We start from the raw sequence: 19165 nt of genomic DNA, 5'->3' as shown, positions 1-19165 counted from the left end.
TGCAGGGTGTGCTCTTTGCCAAGTAGGGAAAAGCAGGGGGGAGCATAGACCTTTTGGAGTAGTGTGAAATTAACACTCCTCTTCCGGAGTCTAACATACCCGTTGCTCATTGAAAATCAGTGCTGTTTAAATTTTTTTGGCAAACGGGAAGCTAAGTAAAACAAGAACCCCCAAACCAAGCCTGGATTTCAGTTTTTAAAAAACTGCATTTTTATAAATATGGTATACAGTGCTTAATTCCTTTTTCTTTTGCCTTTTCTACTTTTCCTGAAGGGCAGGGAATCCTAAATATATAGAGTCTCTAAACATAAAATTGACGAATCTTAGTTCATGGTTAGTTTTGGGGGGGGGGCAAAATATAATATTAAAATTAGGAACTTCTGCTCGTGTGTGTGTGTGTGTGTGTGTGTGTGTGTGTGTGTGTGTGTGTTGTTTTGAACTTAATGTGACTTCTGCTTTTTTAGTGTCCTTCTCGAGAACATACTTACATGTTTCGGGTATTCACTTCCTTGTATGAATGCCTTTGTTTTCGGTGGTGTTCTTTGGTAACACTTTCTTTTAAGGCAGAACTGGGAGGTGGTGAGCGTATTTCTCATGACATTTCAAGTAAAACATCGTGCAGATTTTTATCTACCACTGGATGGCAGGTAGTGGTAGCTGCCTGCTGGACTTTGGGGTAGGGGTGGGAGGCTGCGGGGTTTCTCCATCTGGTAAGGAAGTTAATTTTCATTTTAAGATGCCTCAGCACAATGGTTCAAAAGACTAGTGTGATTTCACTCTGTCGGTAAAGGACGGTGGTCAAATGTTTTCTGATAAGAGTTTCTATTTCAGCTTCACTGTGGCATGAACTGTGTGATCACCAGTCTTTGGTGTTCTTGAAAAAGGTGCTTAGATTCGTCTTTTTAGTATCTCAGTGACGAGTATAACACTTGCCATGGGTCTGTCACCAGTGACCTTTTATTTCCAGCCGATTATTTGAAATCACTGTAGTATTTTCTGCATGCTTCCTCGTTTTAGCTGCTTTGCTTCTTCCGCAGTTTTAACCAGAAAAGCTACGGGACTGCGTGATATCTAGCTAGTTTAAATGAAAGGTTGGGTCTGCGGTCCCCTGCCTATTACAGGAGAGTCTCAGAAGATGGAGCGTCCTGCCCCCTGGGGAGATCTTGCTTCTCTGAGATAGCGAGAGGCAACTGTTTTGTTATGTTGACACATTACTTAATTAACGAACCCATGAGTGTAAATCCCGGAATAGCTGACTGTTCGTTCAGATTACATAGCTGCTTCAGTTTACTGAAACATTTGTTGAGTTAATGTAGCTGATGATGGGATCTGTTGGGAAGACTGAACTGTGACCCACGAGCCCACTGTGCAGGCCCAGACAGAAACTCGAGCATTACACCGTGTTAGAGAAGAAGTACCTTTATTTGATAGGGTCTAATTCATAAGCTAAGACTTACGGAAGGGTCAGCGTCTTAAAGCCCTGGATCATCAAGACAACTTTACTTTAGGCTCATTACTTTTTAACCTTTTCCAAACAGAGTGAAGTCCCATTGGCTTGGTTGGGTAACATGAACTTGACCCTTTCCCTGCATCCCATGTCCATTTAGGAGACATTGACAGTATTGGATCATTAATTGCAAAGCCTGTCCTTTTATTTTGTTTTTATTATTATTTATTTATTATTTATTTTTTTATTAAAGCTTTTTTTTTTTAATGTTTGTTTCTGAGAGAGAGAGACAGACAGAGAACACGAGCAGGGGGAGGGGCAGAGAGACAGGGAGACGCAGGATCCAAAGCAGGCTCCAGGCTCTGAGCTGTCAGCACAGAGCCTGATGTGGGGCTTGAACCCACAGACCACCAGATGATGCCCTGAGCTGAAGTTGGATGCTTAACCAACTGAGGCACCCGGGCGCCTCAATTCACTGATAATTAAAAAAATTTTTTATGTTATATTTATTTTTTTAGAGAGAGTGCAAGCAGAGGAAGGGCAGAGAAGAGAGTGGGGGACAGAGGATCTGAAGTGGGCTCCACGCTGACATCAGTGAGCCCGATGTGGGGCTTGAACTCACAAACTGTGGTATCGTGACTTAAGCCAAAGTCGGACGCTTAACCGACTGAGTCACCCAGGCACCCCAGCAATGCTTGTCCTTTTAAGGTATTCCTACAATATGATAGGAAGTTCTGAAAAATAACATTTGCAAGATTCTTTGTAACTTTCCTAGATCATTTAGAATATTTCCTCAGGACATCTGTGACACCCTTTATTACATGACTTCAGTAGGGGGTTGTAGAAGCTGGGTCTCCAAGCCAGGCATGGAGAGACTATGATGAGCCTGACCACAACCCCATCTTTCAAGGGGCTTTTTTTTTTTTTTTTTTTTTTTAGTCTAGTGGGAAATACACGGTTGATCCAAGAAAGATGTTTATAAAGTGCAGTTTCTTGAAGATTCTATTTAACCACAGACAAGTAGCAATTTGGATGGCTTTTTTATTCTGCAATCATCGAACGCATTATGTTTGCTGAGCGTTTTACAATAATTGGCTAGTTATTCCCTCCGAAGACCTATCCGGCCAGAGTATACACAGTAATGTGGTAATGCTGCGTCTTCCTGTTTATAACCGGATCAGATGGGATCTATGTTGAGAAGTAGCTCAGTTTTCTTCTTCTGTGGGAATGGAGTTTCTTCAGTGATTTCCCCGACTCCAGTGTGTGAGCCGTTGGGGGTAGACTTGAACTATTCCTCTGTTTTGGTTGTAGGGGATTCTGTGCCCGTGCACACCCCTCCCCAACTCGGAACTGAAGAGTCAATGTTGAAAGAATGAACAGGCCTTCAGGGAAAGAGTGCTCTGTATCGCCGGTAGGAGTCTTTCTATGTATAGAACGGTGGCGGTGTTCTTGCCTCTTTTCCACTAAGGTGCACATTCAAAATGTAATTTGTTCTGACCTTTCGGTTATTATTCCATTCTTGGGCAGAGGCAATTTGTGCCAGTGACTTGGTGATTCAAGAGCTGTGCGTGGTTGTCAGTTCTTAGAAATAGATGTTCCAGTGCAATCAATTTGGGACCTAGAAGCTGCCCCAAATCCGGCATTGTGAAATGTTTTGAACGGAGAGCCCAGTAGATCTCTTTGGGTTCAGACAATCCCGGTTTTTACACGCAATGTGTTCTTAGAGACAACGTCTCAAAAGTGCTTTTCAGTATGCTGAACTTGGCTTTGCCAAACATGTGTTTGGACAAGACAGGAACTGTTGGCTAAGGCTCGAAGCAGGGACGTGTAGGTCTTTATCTGACAGTGGGCGGCAAAGCACAGTAGGAAATGCAGAGTGGGGGAGAACAGGATGCTTGGGGTCTCCGTAGCCCTGAGGAGGGAAAGAGAAGGTTTATTACTTCCACGAGCCAGCAACGTAACAACTACCATTTATTGAGATTTCCCTTCTCCCGGGCGCTTTGCATCATGAGTGCATTTGTTCCCCGTGACAGTGCAGCCTGGTGAGTGACGTAGCCTCATCCGGACAGTTAGGGACCTCTGCCCCGGGTGACAGCCGAAGCGTAGTCCAGAATGGGGTCCTTTCGTCCTTGCTCTGCCATTGTGCCAACACGAATAAGGAACACCCTCACCCCTTCTGCAATTTTTCCTTTGGGGAAAAATCACTTTGCGGGCCATGTCTATCGGCTGCTGGTGCAGCGTTTCAAAAGTCAGGACCGTCCTCAGAGACTGATAGAGAACAGCTCTTCCTCTGGGATGTGGCAAAGCGGTAATTATCACTAAGTGGATAAGCAGTTTTTTCCTTATTTCCCATGAGGAGCTCGAGGGTTAAATGCCCGTTCTGTTCAACGCAAGAAGCGCAACCTTGCAACCTTGCCGCCAAGAAATCGGTGTAATAGACCGCCTCTCCCCTCCTCTCCCCAACCCGGTCCCCAAACAGGATTTCTGTGGGGGTTATTATTCGGAAAAGAGAGAGGCCCCCGTCCCCCACCCCCGCCGAATTGTTCCATTCTGGGGAAAGGGGAAAAGGGACACAACGATATTTTTGGCTTTCTTCGCGATAAAAATCACTTTCTCCCGCAAACAGTTTTCCTTTGCTGGTGAACCATGTGTCCGAGGAATGCTGATATTTTGATGAAGATGTGTATGCGTGGTGGTCTTCTCTGTCCTTGTCCTCCTCTGGACTTTGGCAGTGGGGCAATGGAGACCTTGGAGGGGCGGCTTCCACTTGAGTGTTGTGAACTCATTTGCATGTTTAGAAACTTGCACACTAATGAGGCCCTGACCTGCTTCTGCTTCTCCTGGTTCCGGAGTCTTTGTTCTTTATTTTTGTCATCGATCAGCACTCCCACCCCCTGGGCCATTCGCGATTGCCCTGTAGGTCTACAATAAACTGTGGGGTGGCGGGGGGGGGGGGTGGAGAAGTAATACCTTGGCTCCCCATACCCTGTAAATGTTTCTTCTAATTTTGGAAGTCTTCTCCTGGGTCATCTATGCTTCAGCCTCAGCGCGGAGCATCTGCAGGCCGTAGAACTTTCTATGTGGGGCATGACAGAGAGGACAGTTCGTTGACTCTGTCATTGGTGTTTTGTGATAGTCAGCCTCCACATAGACCTGTATTCTTGCTGGCTGCCGTTTCCTTCTTCCAGGGTCTCAGGATTCTAGGAAAAGGTGATGATATGAAAGTACCTAGGCCCAGTTTTCATCCCTAGTGAACTTGTAGGTCAGCTGTTTCATTTCTGGGCTCGTTTTCCTGTGCCCTCCTTATCACCTGCCACACTATGATACAGTTCTAGATCAGGAACCAGGAAATATGGACCAGATTCCATTGGCAACTTGCCACAGGCCCTTGATAAGTCACTTAAATTCACTGTATTTAGTTTTTCCTAGCTGTATAATATGATATCTATTCATTTGTGATCATAAAATGTCCCCTCCCCCCCCCCCCCCAATCTCTGGGCATATTCTCTTGGTGTGTGTGTATATATACATATATATATATTAATGTTTTATTATTTATTTTTTTTTCCAACGTTTTTATTTATTTCTGGGACAGAGAGAGACAGAGCATGAACGGGGGAGGGGCAGAGAGAGACGGAGACACAGAATCGGAAACAGGCTCCAGGCTCCAAGCCATCAGCCCAGAGCCTGACGCGGGGCTCGAACTCACGGACCGTGAGATCGTGACCTGGCTGAAGTCGGACGCTTAACCGACTGCGCCACCCAGGCGCCCCAATGTTTTATTATTTTTGAGAAAAAGAGAGAGAGCATGAGCAGGGGAAGGTCAGAGAGAGAGGGAGACTCAGAACCCAAAGCAGGCTCCAGGCTCTGAGCCATCAGCACAGAGCCCGACGCGGGGCTTGAACTCATGAACCGCGAGATCATGACCTGAGCCCAAGTCGGACGCTTAACCGACTGAGCCACCCAGGTGCCCCAATATATATATATATATTTTTAAAATTTAGTCATTTATTTTGAGAGAGAGAGAGAGAGAGAGGTCGAGGGAGGGGCAGAGAGAGGGAGAGAGAGGGAGAGAGATAATCCCAGGCAGGCTTCGCACTGTGCTGTCAGCATGGAGACCAACGTGGGGCTCCATCCCACGAACCATGAGATCGTGACCTGAGCCGAAACCAAGAGTTGGACGCTCAACCGACTGAGCCACCAGCCACCCCATACAATGTGTTTGTAAACAAGAGAGGACATTAATCTCACACAGTCACAACTCAGAAAAAGATTGGGCGAAATATTAAAAGGTGATTTTTCTTTAATTTATACCATGGGTGGTCGTTGTAGGGATTAGATGCAGCACAAAATGTAACACCTTAAGAAAGTACCAAGTAGTAGCTGATAAAAGGCAGCATTGCATGGAGCCCCTGTGCCACGTGCCCTGCAGAAGCAGGTTGGGAGACAGGATTTCTGAAAAGTTGATATGTTGACCCAGGCAGCAAAGAGCAGATGTTGACCTTTAGACACATAAGTAAGTGAATTTCCCAGATTTCTTCTGTTTTCTTCTAGCATTGGTGGCACTATGTGTCTAGAACCTTGCATACATGCTACCTCACTCAGTTCTTTTTAATTTTTTTTAATGTTTATTTATTTTTGAGAGAGACAAAGAGCACGAGCAGGGAGGGCCAGAGAGAGAAGGAGACACAGAATCGGAAGCAGGCTCCAGGCTCCGAGCTGTCAGCACAGAGCCCGACGTGGGGCTCGAACTCAGGAACCGCGAGATCATGACCTGAGCCGAAGTCAGACGCTTAACTGAGTGAGCCACCCAGGCGCCCTTCACTCGGTTCTTTTTCTTTCTTTTCTTCCTCCCCACCTTTACTCTACCCTCCCTCTTTTTCTTCTTTCCATCCATCCTCCCACCCACCCATCCATCCTTGCATCTGTTCTTTCCTCCCACCCATCCATCCATCTTTCCATGTTTCCTTCCTTCCATCCATCCATCCATCCATCCATTCTTTCTTCTTTTCATTCTCCTTCTTTTCATCCATCCACCCATCCATCCATCCATCCATCCATCCATCCGGCTCTGGGCTATGTTGGCTTCAATACGTAAGAGTTCATGAGCATTGCTATTCTTAAATACAGATAACTAAACAATTAGGAGAATTAGCTCATCCTTTAGAGGACTTTGCTTCAGTAAAATGAACCAAAATCACAGCCTAAAAGTAGCTGGCTTCAGTGTATTGAGCATAAGGTGATTCATTTCAGTATTCCTTAGACATTAACAGATTGCATGTTAATAACATAGCATTGTAGTATCTCATGTTTGAAAAGATCTTGGAGGGCATCCAATTTAGTCATGCATTGGATGGGTGACTTCTCTGTCTGACGTCCAGGCAGGGTCATCTCCCAGGAACATCTTTGGAAGCTCTGTGATGTTGGAAAGCTCTCTTGCAATTAATTCTGTGCACTGATGTTTTGCTGTCCTTTCATGGTTGTACAAACAAGTTTAGTCCCTGAAAAAGTGACAGATTTTCCGATATCTGAAGGCAGCTACCCTATCCCACAGTGGCTTTCACAGGAAGCTGTCCCCAGTCCTTTTAGTCACTCCCCAAATCAAGCTGAAGTCTGCACGCTGCTCTCTGTAATCTGTGCCCATCAGTCTGACTATGACCTGGCTGAGTCAGAATATTAAGGTTTAAGAAGACTGAAAAGATACCTGTAGAATTCCTCTACTTAATTCAGTGGTGGCAAAACCAGTGAAAAATCTTATTCCAAGTGTGTGGTTGAATCTCTCTCAAGTTCCGTTATGGGGAGAAAATTTTTGATTCCTCTGATGATTTGAGATTCATCACACCAGCTTGATTAGGGGATTAACATTTCCATTAGTCAGAATTTAGAAGCTACGATGGGTACCAGGTGGCTTTTGACATTGTCTGCCACTTGCTGAGTGCTAACTTCGAGGCCCTGTGTACATTCTTAGAAAATTGTGGGCTAAAATATTTTTAGGAAGAAAACGAGCTTAAATTATGCCAAAAAAAAAGCCTTTTTCTGAGGATTTTAGGGCTAATGTTTCGTATATTCAAAAACTTACACCTACAGTTCCATTAGGAGTCTTCTGGGGAAGGCAGCAAGCATATCTTCATTTTCAGCAATAGAACTTGACTGGGGAACGAGCTCTTGGTATTTGTGCTTTTGTAATTAAGTCAGTCATTGTTCTTTATTCTCGATCTAGAAAGATCACTGTGGTTATATTTTCAGGGTACTGTCAATTTTCTATGTCTGCATTGCTTTTGATGAGGGTTTAAGTTAAAAATGAACTAGAAGTTACATGGGAAGGCATTTACACAGCTGTTAAATACCGCAGACTTTCATTTTGCAACGTGAATGTCTAAAGCTGAGATGACATTTTCAGATGTGTCTTCTTTTCAACATATGAGGCTTTTGCTACTTGGTTAGGGGTGGGGGTGGTAAGGGAGGTGTCTGTATTCCATTTAGAAACAACTAACCCTAACCGGTAAGGTCAAGGGATTTTAATATTCATCTTTAATGGGCCATTCTTTTTTCAACTATGTTTACTATTTCTTTTCTTATAGTATAATGACACGCTAATTATGCAGTGGCTCTTGGAATCACAGTAAGTATAGAGTAGAGTGTAAAAGTTTGTGCTATCCTCTCTGTTCCATTTAGGACCTGCTTCCTTCCATTTGGTCTCCACTGGCAGTAGAGGAAGGCTTATTATTTATGCAAAATATCGCAACTAGAATTGGCCTAGAAGGGGGAGGTGTTTTCTTCACCTTAGCAGTTCTGTGCAGATTCTGTGCTGTCAGAGCAGAGCCCGATGCGGGGCTTGAACTCACAAACAGTGAGATCCTGACCTGAGCTGTGATCAAGGGTCAGCCGCTTCCCCGACTGAGCCACCCAGGCGCCCCTGCACATTAGCAGTTTCTAAACCTTGAGCGAGAGGGGATACTTAGGTTCATGACCTACCCCCCTGCCCCCAAAGAAGTGTGACGGTTTTTGTGGTCCGGGGTTTCTTAGGGTTTAATCATTTGATTGGTTTTTTATTCCACAAGGAAAACCAGCCAGTTTTTCTGTGTTTCTGTTGTTCAAATAACGTGCCCTGTTTAGTGGGGAACTGGCATTCAAATTATTCTAAAAAAAAAGTCAAGTTATGCTATAAGAAAAGCTTATTTTTTCTGACTATTTCATACCGGGAAAGCTTAATGAGGTAGATCGTGGAAACTCACACTCCTTCATGTGAGATTAGAGTTTTAGGGTAAGTGTCGTGGCTTATGATTAATCATCTCCTGACCATCCAGGGATCTAGGGTAGGGTCGATGATGGCGGATTGCCACTATATAGTCAACACGAATCTCCCGGGAGCCCAGATGCTGGAAGGCTGTGTGACCAGAGCATTCTCTCCTGTGTGTTGCCCTTGTAGAGGTGAAGTGGCCCTCCGAAGGTAGCAGAGCCATCACAGGCTATAGCCCGATGGGTCGGAAGGGTCTAGCCTCAGGTTCGTCAGTTTTAGGAGCTGGGACCTAGTCATTTCTCCATGGGATGGCTTTACGCTGGATGTGACGTGCATGAATTCCCCAGCAGTGATGGCATCTGGGTGTCCTTCCTTGTTGCCGTGTTTCCTGTTCTCACTGGGGGGCAGACCTCCTCTGGGTTGGAGAACACAGTTACAGCTAGTGCCTGCCAGCCAGCCCAGGAAACTTTGGCATTTCTCTGCCCTTTGTGTGATGTATTGATTTAAAGTTTTTACTCTCAGAGGGCAAGCTTGCTTCTTTATTTTCAGATTCTTGGAAACGGCTCTCCAGTATTTCATCATCTCCATTTTAGAAGGAGGCAATTCAGGTCCAGAGAGAAACTAATTGCTCAAGATCACATTGATAGCCAAGGGCTCAAAGCTCTGTGCATTTTAATAGACACCTACAGACTATCTTTTGCCATATGAATCACCTAAGCAAAGAAAATTCCTAGATGTGGGTAGAGGAGGGGTGTCAATTTCAGATATTACCAACACAGTTTGAAAATGAATTGTCCTCACCGTAAGGGTTATCAACTACAGGCATCTGATAAGGGGCTTACATATCATTTCACTGGTGATGTTGATTGAATAGTAAATATGTGAATAATTCTTTAAAAGATAAGATGTCATAAATGTCATGTTCGGTAATAGGATTAGTTATCATTAATGATGACCGTGTTACAAATTGAGAAAAGCTACACGTCAGTATTTTTGATCTTAATGTTTTCTTACCCCAAGCATCTTTTTGTAATCTCACATATGCCCTTATCTTTAAAACACAAAAACTGAAATTCTCTCTCTCCATCAGCAGGTACATGGATACCCTTGGCTCGAGCACACTTGTCTGTTTACTCTAGATACATAAAGGATTTTTCGCATTAAACTTGTTAGCAGTACATTCTACATTGTGATGGAAAACTAATGAAACAGGTTGCACATTTAACCTTCACACAGAAGGGCTGTGGGCATCATACTGGGACAGAGTTGTGTTTGTCAGGAACACATTAGTGAGTCCCTTTACAACTTGCCCTCTGCTCCTGCTGAGACATGTTCGGCTTGTCCTTGGTAGTAGTGAAGAGATGCTTCTCAGTGCTCTGAATTGCTGCATGATACATCGTAAGACCGCTGTTTACCTAACCCTGTGTTCGTAATCACAAGCGCCGGCGCAGTGGGTATGCTGACCTGTGCCTCTTTGGGGTCGTAGGATAGACCCCTGGAAGTAAGAGAGGGGCATTCTCAGTTTCGCAAGACGATGCCAAATTGTCCTGTATGTTTTAAGGATAAATAGGGCTGCGTTCAGAAGTGTTAATGTTATTGTTCATTTAAAATCATTTCATATAGACTATCTAAATACAGCTGGGTAATAAGAACTGAGATTTTATTAAAAAAATTTTTTTTGACGTTTTTATTTATTATTGAGAGACAGAGAGACACAGAGCGTGAGCAGGGGAGGGGTAGAGAGAGAGGGAGATACAGAATCTGAAGCAGGCTCCAGGCTCCGAGCTGTCAGCACAGAGCCCGATGCGGGGCTCAAACTCACCAACCGTGAGATCATGACCTGAGCCGAAGTTGGAGGCTTAACCAACTGAGCCACCCTGGTGCCTCTAGAAGTGAGATTTTAAATGTAAATGAAGAGATACAGGAGTGTGAGACAAGAGCTAAGTAAAAACCCTATAAGGTTAAATTCGAATTGGAAAGTCATTTTATTTTTTTGTTCTTTGAAACAGTTTCTTTTAAGTTTATTTATTCTGAGAGAGAGAAGGCATGAGGGGGAAGGACAGAGAGAGAGGGAGAGACAGAGAATCCGTGCTGTCAGTGTGGAGCCCGACTCAGGACTTGATCTCACCAACTGTGGGATCATGACCTGAGCTGAAACCAAGAGTTGGATGTTTAACCAGCCAAGCCACCCAGGTGCCCCAGAAAGTCATTTTAAATTCATGGTTTTTTCTTTCCTTTCCTTTCCCTTTCCCTTTCCCTTTCCCTTTCCCGTTCCCTTTCCCTCTCCCTCTCCCTCTCCCTCTCCCTCTCCCTCTCCCTCTCCCTCTCCCTCTCCCTCTCCCTCTCCCTCTCCCTTTCCCTTTCCCTTTCCCTTTCCCTTTCCCTTTCCCCTTCCCTTCCCTTCCCTTCCCTTCCCTTCCCTTCCCTTTCCTTTTTCCTTTCCTTTCCTCCCCTCCCCTCCCCTCCCCTCTCCTCTCCTCTCCTTTCCTGTCTTACCACATATGTGTATGTCTTAGCCCCAGTCATGGAAAAGCCCAAGAAACAACTGCTGTCCCATCCTTGTAGGTACCCAGCGCAAACACACCTGCCCTGAGGGGTGGGCAGGGTCTCGGCAAGAAGAACCCGGAACTTCTGGTATCTGTTGTATCAGAAAAAGGAACCATCCGAGGGGTGGGGTGGGCACGATATCTAACAAATGCAGAGGCCGGAAGAAGGGGTCCCCACTGGCTATCAAAGGAATATGGCTGCGGTTGATTAAAATATTCTGAATATATTCCAGCCCTTGCGCTGGGCAGAACACTAGCCCCTTCCCCCACCAAATGTCCATGACCTAATCCTCAGAACCTGCGACTATGTGAACATTACTTGGCAAGAAGATTGCAGATGTAATTCAGGCAGCTGATGTTGCAGACTTTAAGATAAGAGATTATTATCCTGAGTTATCTGGCTGGGCCCAGAACAATAGCGAGGAAGGGAGGCGGGTCAGAGTCAGAGTGAGGTAGCTTGAGAAGGAATGAATATCTGACATTTGCTGGCTTTGATGGTAGAATGGGGTCATGGGCCAAGGAACGTGGCAGCTTCTAGAAGCCTGCAAAGATAAGGAGACGGGTGCTCCCATAGAGCCTCCACTAGGAACAAAGCTCTGCTGGCATTTTGATCTTAGCTTAGTGGGACCCATTCTAGACTTCTGACCTACAGATCTATAAGATAATACTTTTCTGTGGTTTGGAGCTACCAAGTTCGAGGTAATTTGTTATATTAGCAGTAGGAAGCTAATATATCCATGATATCCAAAAGGGAGATCCCTAAACAAAACAGATAAAAACAAGACACCTATTGGTCACCACTGGCAGTCAAAATACGGTACCAACTCTGTCCCTGAAAAGAGGCAGTCAAAAAGGTGAAGCATTTAGCGCTTTTCTTGCCTTTCCTGTAAGCTACAGAGGGTGATCACAATTTTTACTTGATGGGACATAATTCTTCCTTAAGAAGATTTACAGAATGGGAATGCAAGCTGGTGCAGCCACTCTGGAAAACAGTATGGAGGTTCCTCAAAAAACTAAAAATAGAACTATCCTACAACCCAGCAATGGCACTACTAGGCATTTATCCAAGGGATACAGGTTGCTGTTTCGAAGGGACACATGCACCCCCATGTTTATAGCAGCACTATCGACAATAGCCAAAGTATGGAAAGAGCCCAACTGTCCACCGATGGATGAATGGATAAAGAAAATGTGGTGTATATATATACATATATATATATATATATATGTATATATATACAACGGCGTATTACTCGGCAATCAAAAAGAATGAAATCTTGCCATTTGCAACTACGTGGATGGAACTAGAAGGTATTATGCTAAGTGAAATTAGTCAGAGAAAGACAAATATCATATGACTTCACTCATATGAGGACTTTAAGAGACAAAACAGATGAACATAAGGGAAGGGAAACAAAAATAGTATAAAAACAGGGAGGAGGGCAAAACATAAGAGACTCTTAAATATGGAGAACAAACTGAGGGTTGCTGGAGGGGTTGGGGGAGGGGGATGGGCTAAATGGGTCAGGGGCACTAAGGAATCTACTCCTGAAATCATTGTTGCCCTAGATGCTAACTAATTTGGATGTGAACTTAAAAAGATAAAATTAAAATAATAAAAAATAAAAACTCATTGATTGGTTAAAAAAAAGAAAAAAGAAGATTTACAGCAAGTGAACGTGGCAAGGATGATGGAATTGGGAGAGTCACCATCTTGCAACTTTTTTTTTTTTTTTTCAACGTTTATTTACTTCTGGGACAGAGAGAGACAGAGCATGAACGGGGGAGGGGCAGAGAGAGAGGGAGACACAGAATCGGAAACAGGCTCCAGGCTCTGAGCAGTCAGCACAGAGCCCGACGCGGGGCTCGAACTCACGGACCGCGAGATCGTGACCTGGCCGAAGTCGGACGCTCAACCGACTGCGCCACCCAGGCGCCCCAACATCTTGCAACTCTTAATGGAAGTGTTGAGGTAGGCAAAGGTCATCAGAGCATGAACCCGCTAAATGCTGTGTCGTGGGGAATTTGAAAAGGAGAAATCCGATGATCACCAGCTCAGTTGTTAAGTAATTTTCACATCACTAAGAAGAAATAACTGTACCTCCGTGGGGGGGGGGGGCAATTTGACATACGAAGACCATCTCGTGAGTATTCCTGCCCCCGGAGGTTGGACTCGAATATCATCCGGTCTTCAGAGGGAAACTTTCAGCGTCTAGCAAATACAGAGCTAGAGGAGCAGGTCGAATGACCTTAGAGGAAGCAAACAGATAAATCCGGAATAGGAGCTAGCCTCTGTACAGCTGGTCTTGGTGCCCTCAGTAAGTCACTGGTTGCGAATATAAAAAGCAGGTGTCGGGGCGCCTGGGTGGCGCAGTCGGTTGAGCGTCCGACTTCAGCCAGGTCACGATCTCACGGTCCGTGAGTTCGAGCCCCGCGTCAGGCTCTGGGCTGATGGCTCAGAGCCTGGAGCCTGTTTCCGATTCTGTGTCTCCCTGTCTCTCTGCCCCTCCCCCATTCATGCTCTGTCTCTCTCTGTCCCAAAAATAAATAAACATTCAAAAAAAAAAATTAAAAAAAAAAAAAAAAGCAGGTGTCGGGGAGAAGGAGGAGCTCTTGGTTAAAGCAGATTGGAGAGAGACAGTGGTCTAATGAGTGCGCGATCCTGATTATATTAGATCCTGGCTCAAAAGAGGACCCTAAGAGAATGATGGACATTTATGGACATCATGGACAGGGGAACTAGGTAGTAGATGTGCAGGAGTTATCATTATTTCTGGGGGGGGGGGCATTCAGGGGAGGGTCAGTATTGTTTCTATAGGGAAGGGGGTGGGAGTAATAACAGATTGTGTTTATGTAAGGAAAATGTCCCTAATTTTTAGATTGCAAACTGAGGGAGTAAGGGTAGAATGACACGCAGTCCGAGATTCCAAGCCTTAAGATGCTTTAAAGCTTGGAGGAGAAGTTGGGGCGAGGATAAAAGTAGCAGACGAAAACCTTGGTAGCTACTCAGGAGGCGTGGGAGGACGGTTACCGGGGCTCACTCTACTATGCTCTTCTGCATGTTTGAACATTTTCATTATGATCTTTCAAAACAACAGAGTAGATGGCTAGGCCTGAGGATCGCTGTTAGAGGCTTGCAGGGCTGATGGAAACTTCGGTTGGCCCGATGTCATGGGTAGGAGCACCGGTGACTTAGGACCTAAACTCCCGTGATGGCATATGCAAGATGTGCTGCGTCTCCAGTAAGTTAGTCTGCGGGAGGGTGGCGTGCTTTTTGGAAACCACGGTAGGGCGACTCAAAAAGAAACCCCGTGACACCGATCGCAAAGATGTGGGCAGAGGTTTAGTCAACTCACTCGTAGCCAGAGTCCTGACCAATCCCAAGTGGTGTGGACAGATTTACAACCTGTTGACCTGCAGACTTCTTGGGGAACGATGAAGGGGGAGCAGAAGCCATAAAGAAGGATTTCCAAGAGGCAAAGCAGGGTAAGAAATGAAACTTTAGAAAACTATGTCCATTTACCCCCTGAACACAAAAGACTTCCCTGAACTTTGTGAATATCATTCAAATCATAGCTCTGATGTTTAAATTTAGCAGGAAAAAAAATATAACCCTTGCTATTTAAGATGATCTACCCTGTAAGCATCTTTCTAAAGCCTAATGAAACTCTACGATCCAGTCTCTGTTACTGAAATGACTTGAACAGCTCTCTGTTTTGTTTTTTTTTTAATGTTTATTTATGTCTGAGACAGACAGAGCATGAGTGGGGGAGGGGCAGAGAGACAGAGAGAGGGAGACACAGAATCGGAAGCAGGCTCCAGGCTCCAAGCCATCAGCCCAGAGCCCGACGCGGGGCTTGAACTCATGGACCACGAGATCGTGACCTGAACCAAAGTCGGTCGCCCAACCGACTGAGCCACCCAGGCGCTCCTACAGCTTTCTGTTTTTAAGTCATTTGAATATTAATTTGTCAAAACATTTCAAAATAATTACTTTAAAATTGGTCTTTTCTAATGTGTTGCTCTAAACCTGACCTCACTAACTACCGTAATTACCAACAAGACCTGTATGTGAGAAACACAAAACTTTATTTAAAGGCCAAGAAAGCCTGGATTAATGGAGTGCCACAGGATCTTTGCAGATAGGAAGACTCAGCTTGGGAAGATGTCAGTTCTCTTCAAAAGAATCTGAATCCAAGGCAATCCCAGTCAAAACCCAAACGAGAATTTCAAAGGACTTGAAAGGTGATTCACGTTCATCTGGAAGAGAAGAATGGACAAAAATAACCAGTGACATTTTGAAAAAAATGAAACAGTGGGGATCTGCTCTGTCTAAAAGAAAACATTGCTATAGCAGTTACAAGTGTGGTTGTGGTGCAGACATAGACACACATCCAGGGCACAACAAGCCTTGTGTGTATGTGTATGTGTGTATATATACATAATGTATACAAACACACATATTTAAAAAGTTTTTTTTAAGTTTATTCATTTTTCAGAGAGACGGAGAGACAGAATGTGAGCAGGGGAGGAGCAGAGAGAGAGGGAGACACAGAATCCGAAGCAGGCTCCAGACTCTGAGCTGTCAGCTGAGAGCCTGATGCGGGGCTCGAACTCAGGAATCATGAGATCATGATCTGAGCCGACTGAGCCACCCAGGCGCCCCTACGAGCACACGTATTATATGTGAGTTTGGTTTATGAATAAAGGTGACATTTTGAGTCTGGTGGGGAAAGGCTGGTGTGTGATCTGGCAAAGTTACAATCCCTCCACATTGTACGAAAAAAGAAATTCCAGAGTGTTCGATGAGATCATCACAAAACTATTAAAAACAGAGAAATATGAGAGAATGTATTTTCATTGCCCTGGAGTATGATTAAGGGTTCTCGTAAGCAAACTGCCCCGCCCCCCAGCCTGTAAAGGAGATCAGCGGCTATGATCATGCGGACTTCTTGTGGGACAGTGGGTATCTTATACCAAATTGAGAGTCAAGTCAAAGAAAATTTACCTTGGCTGATTTTCTGTGGAGCCTATTTTAGTGTGTGAATCTGTTTGCCCAGACAGTGACCGGTTTACGCTGCCTCAGGGAAGAGTGGGGGACAGTAGGTCACGGTGGCGTTTGGGGGACGAGGAAGTACAGTGACTTATGTCCAATGAGTCAGCATTCTTACCGGTGGTAGAAACAAAATGTCATCTGTCAGTCCATGGAAAGGAAGTGTTTGCTTTAAAAAAGCCACGAAAGGGTGCCTGGGTGGCTCAGTCGGTTTGGCTCAGGTCATGATCTCATGGTTCGTGGGTTCAAGCCCCACATTGGGCTCTGTGCTGACAGCCCAGAGCCTTCTTGGATTCTCTGTCTCATTCTGTCTGTGCCCCTCCCCTGCTCGCACGCTCTCTCTCTCTCTCTCTCTCTCTCTCAAAAATAAATAAACATTAAAGACAAAAAAAGCCATGAAAGGCTGACATTAATCTCATGGGGGGTAATTTAGATACGCTTTTCACATAGTTAGAAAAATAAATGAATCTAAAAGTGGGAGCTGTTTGTGGTCTGGCGTGTGCGGTGTGTGTGTCTCTGTGTGTGTGTGTTTTAATTGCTGTTGTCCTTTGTCCATTTGGTTCAATTATTTGGTACAGGCTGAGGTGACATGACTATGAGATCCTTCTCGAGTGGTCCCCTTGCTTTCTCTCATTTCCCCTTTGCCAGCGGCCCCTCAGATTCTATAGTTTAGTCCTGTTGAGCTGGCCGTGCAGTCCCTGCTGACTGCCACGTTGGATTGGGGCTTCCTGTTCACTCCTCTGTCACCCCTATGGACAAGGGCTCTTTTAAGGCAGAGACCGGGTCGGAGGCACTGTGCGTTTCTGGCATCACACGCAGTGGCTGGCTGTCTCCTAGAAAGGATGCAGTACCTATTTTGAACGAATGAATGATTGTGTGAACCGATGACTACACTGTCTTTTCCTCCTGAGGAGGACAGGGGTCCACTGGGGACATGATACAGCAGTGCCATGTGACGTGCAGTGGAAACCGAAGTGACTTACCTCTGCCAGAGCTGGGGACAGCATCATAGTGTCAGTGATCCCGACGTGGATCCTGGAAGACAAGGAGGTTTTCATGTAAAAAGAGGTATTCGAAGGAGTGGCATTTAGAGTCACGGAGCAGTGAGAAAATCAAGCGTGGCCGCTCTGGGAGAAAAACCATGACACGATGTGGTTGACAAGGTGGGTTGGGGCCCCATTGGAAATGCTCCCGGTAACGTGCTAAGGAGTTAGGACGTTGGGCAAAATGGGAGGCCCTTGGAGTCTTGTAAATGAGATAACTGCATGGAAAATTACCCTTGGAAACGAGGAGGATGCTCTAAGCCCTGCTATAGACTCTCCTGGCCTCTGTCCCTCCCTCCTCTGATGCTTCGCTGTAAAATGAATCTGCTCGTATGTTGTTGCTGATTCAAAAGTATTCTGAAAAATAAAGGTGAATGGGTTCTAGAATGATCATTGTATCGCTTCTCGGCCTTTTGGCTAAGATCAAGTGTAGAATGATCATTGTAACTAATTTGAAGGGATGATTTGGGTCATGAGGTTTTAGTGGCTTTTATTAGAAGAACTGATGACCCCATAAATGTGTTCATCTCGCCAATTCTCTCTGTCCAGGGACGACTTTCGTTAAGATGATGGATTTTTACTGACCAGTGGAATTCGGGTTATGTTAGTGTCACTTTAATATCAGGTAATCTGTTGCAAAGAAAAAGGCATGAAGAGAACTGATCTGGATTGTCAAAATATTGTAGAAAAAAACACAAAGGAGCTTAAATTCACATCTAGCGTAATTGGGTTGTGATTGTCTAAATGTAGACTGTCTCCTGCTGAAATGTTTAATGGTATGCAAATTATATGCAAGCCTTTCCTGCCAAAGATCTGGTGAACCGAGGAACCTTGACAAGAGTTGACATTAAACCGTCCCAGCTACTCTTAGAGACCTCTTCAGAGTCTATCTGGCAGGATTCGGTGGTTTTAAATCTAGTGGCGGAGTTTTTATTGTGACTTTGGATAATGTAGCTCTATTTTGGGTGTTTAATGAGCAGTTAGTGGAAAATATTTAGTAACTACATATAAAAGAAAGCAATTTCCTTTTGGGGGAATTGAATCTTTGTATGACTGCTTAGTCATCTCATCTTAAAAAAAACTCTGCCTTCTGGGTTTCTTGGTGGTCAGTAATGGTAACCACTCATTTATGTGGTGCTTCTAACAAAGCAGTCTCTTCCCATAATTTTGCTTTATCTTCACAACTACCTTTTGCATCCTCATCTTTTGGGGGTGATATGTCACAGAGATAATTGTTTAAACTCATTTTGTTTTGGACACTAGAATAAAACAGAATTAAACCTCAAGAGAATATAGAGGCCTTTTTTAAAGTTTATTTATTTATTTTGAGAGAGAGAGAGAGCTTGTGCACATGCGCGTGCAGACCTCCCCCTTCCCTCCTCCCCCCCCCCCCCCCACACACACAGGGGAGGGACAGAGAGAAGGTGAGGCAGAATCCCAAGCAGGCTCGGAGCCATCAGCACAGAACCCTAATGCGGGACTCAAACTCAGAAACTGTGAGATCATGACCTGAGCCGAGGTCAAGAGTTGGGACACTTAACTGACTAAGCCACCCAGGCCCCCCTATAGAGGCTTTTAAAATGGGAATTGGCTCTCTGTGTCATAAATATCGTAGTTTTCTGCTAGTGAGGTGTTCAAGTACAACTTAAGCCTACCTAGTCCTTGGCCGGTAGAGAGCAGATCTTTCAACCACTTTAGTAGTAGAAGAAAATGTTAAATTACAATACAATATTTATTATACTTACATTGTATTTATATGGCAGGACCCCAATAGGCAGGGTTGCTGTGTCTCCAGCTAGTTGGTGTTATATTAAAAAAAATCCATTAGGCCTCCCA

General features: G+C 44.7%; 1 protein-coding gene and 1 non-coding gene across 2 annotated transcripts in view; both read left to right on the top strand.

Moving 5' to 3' along the window:
- The window catches only part of GRK3 (G protein-coupled receptor kinase 3), a 128080-nt gene that overhangs the window by 1629 nt on the left and 107286 nt on the right, over window positions 1-19165 (top strand). The gene's annotated exons all lie outside the window — the stretch shown is intronic.
- On the top strand, window positions 17727-17910 carry LOC124518547 (U2 spliceosomal RNA). Its single transcript, XR_006963679.1, has one exon. It is a non-coding gene; the product is annotated as a U2 spliceosomal RNA (small nuclear RNA).

The sequence above is a fragment of the Lynx rufus genome, unplaced genomic scaffold, assembly GCF_022079265.1.
Source record: "Lynx rufus isolate CCGP_SWC_20201006 ecotype Redwood Valley unplaced genomic scaffold, mLynRuf1.p SCAF_24, whole genome shotgun sequence".
NCBI classification, from domain to species: Eukaryota; Metazoa; Chordata; class Mammalia; order Carnivora; family Felidae; genus Lynx; species Lynx rufus.
This window is presented reverse-complemented; position numbering and strand designations above follow the sequence as displayed.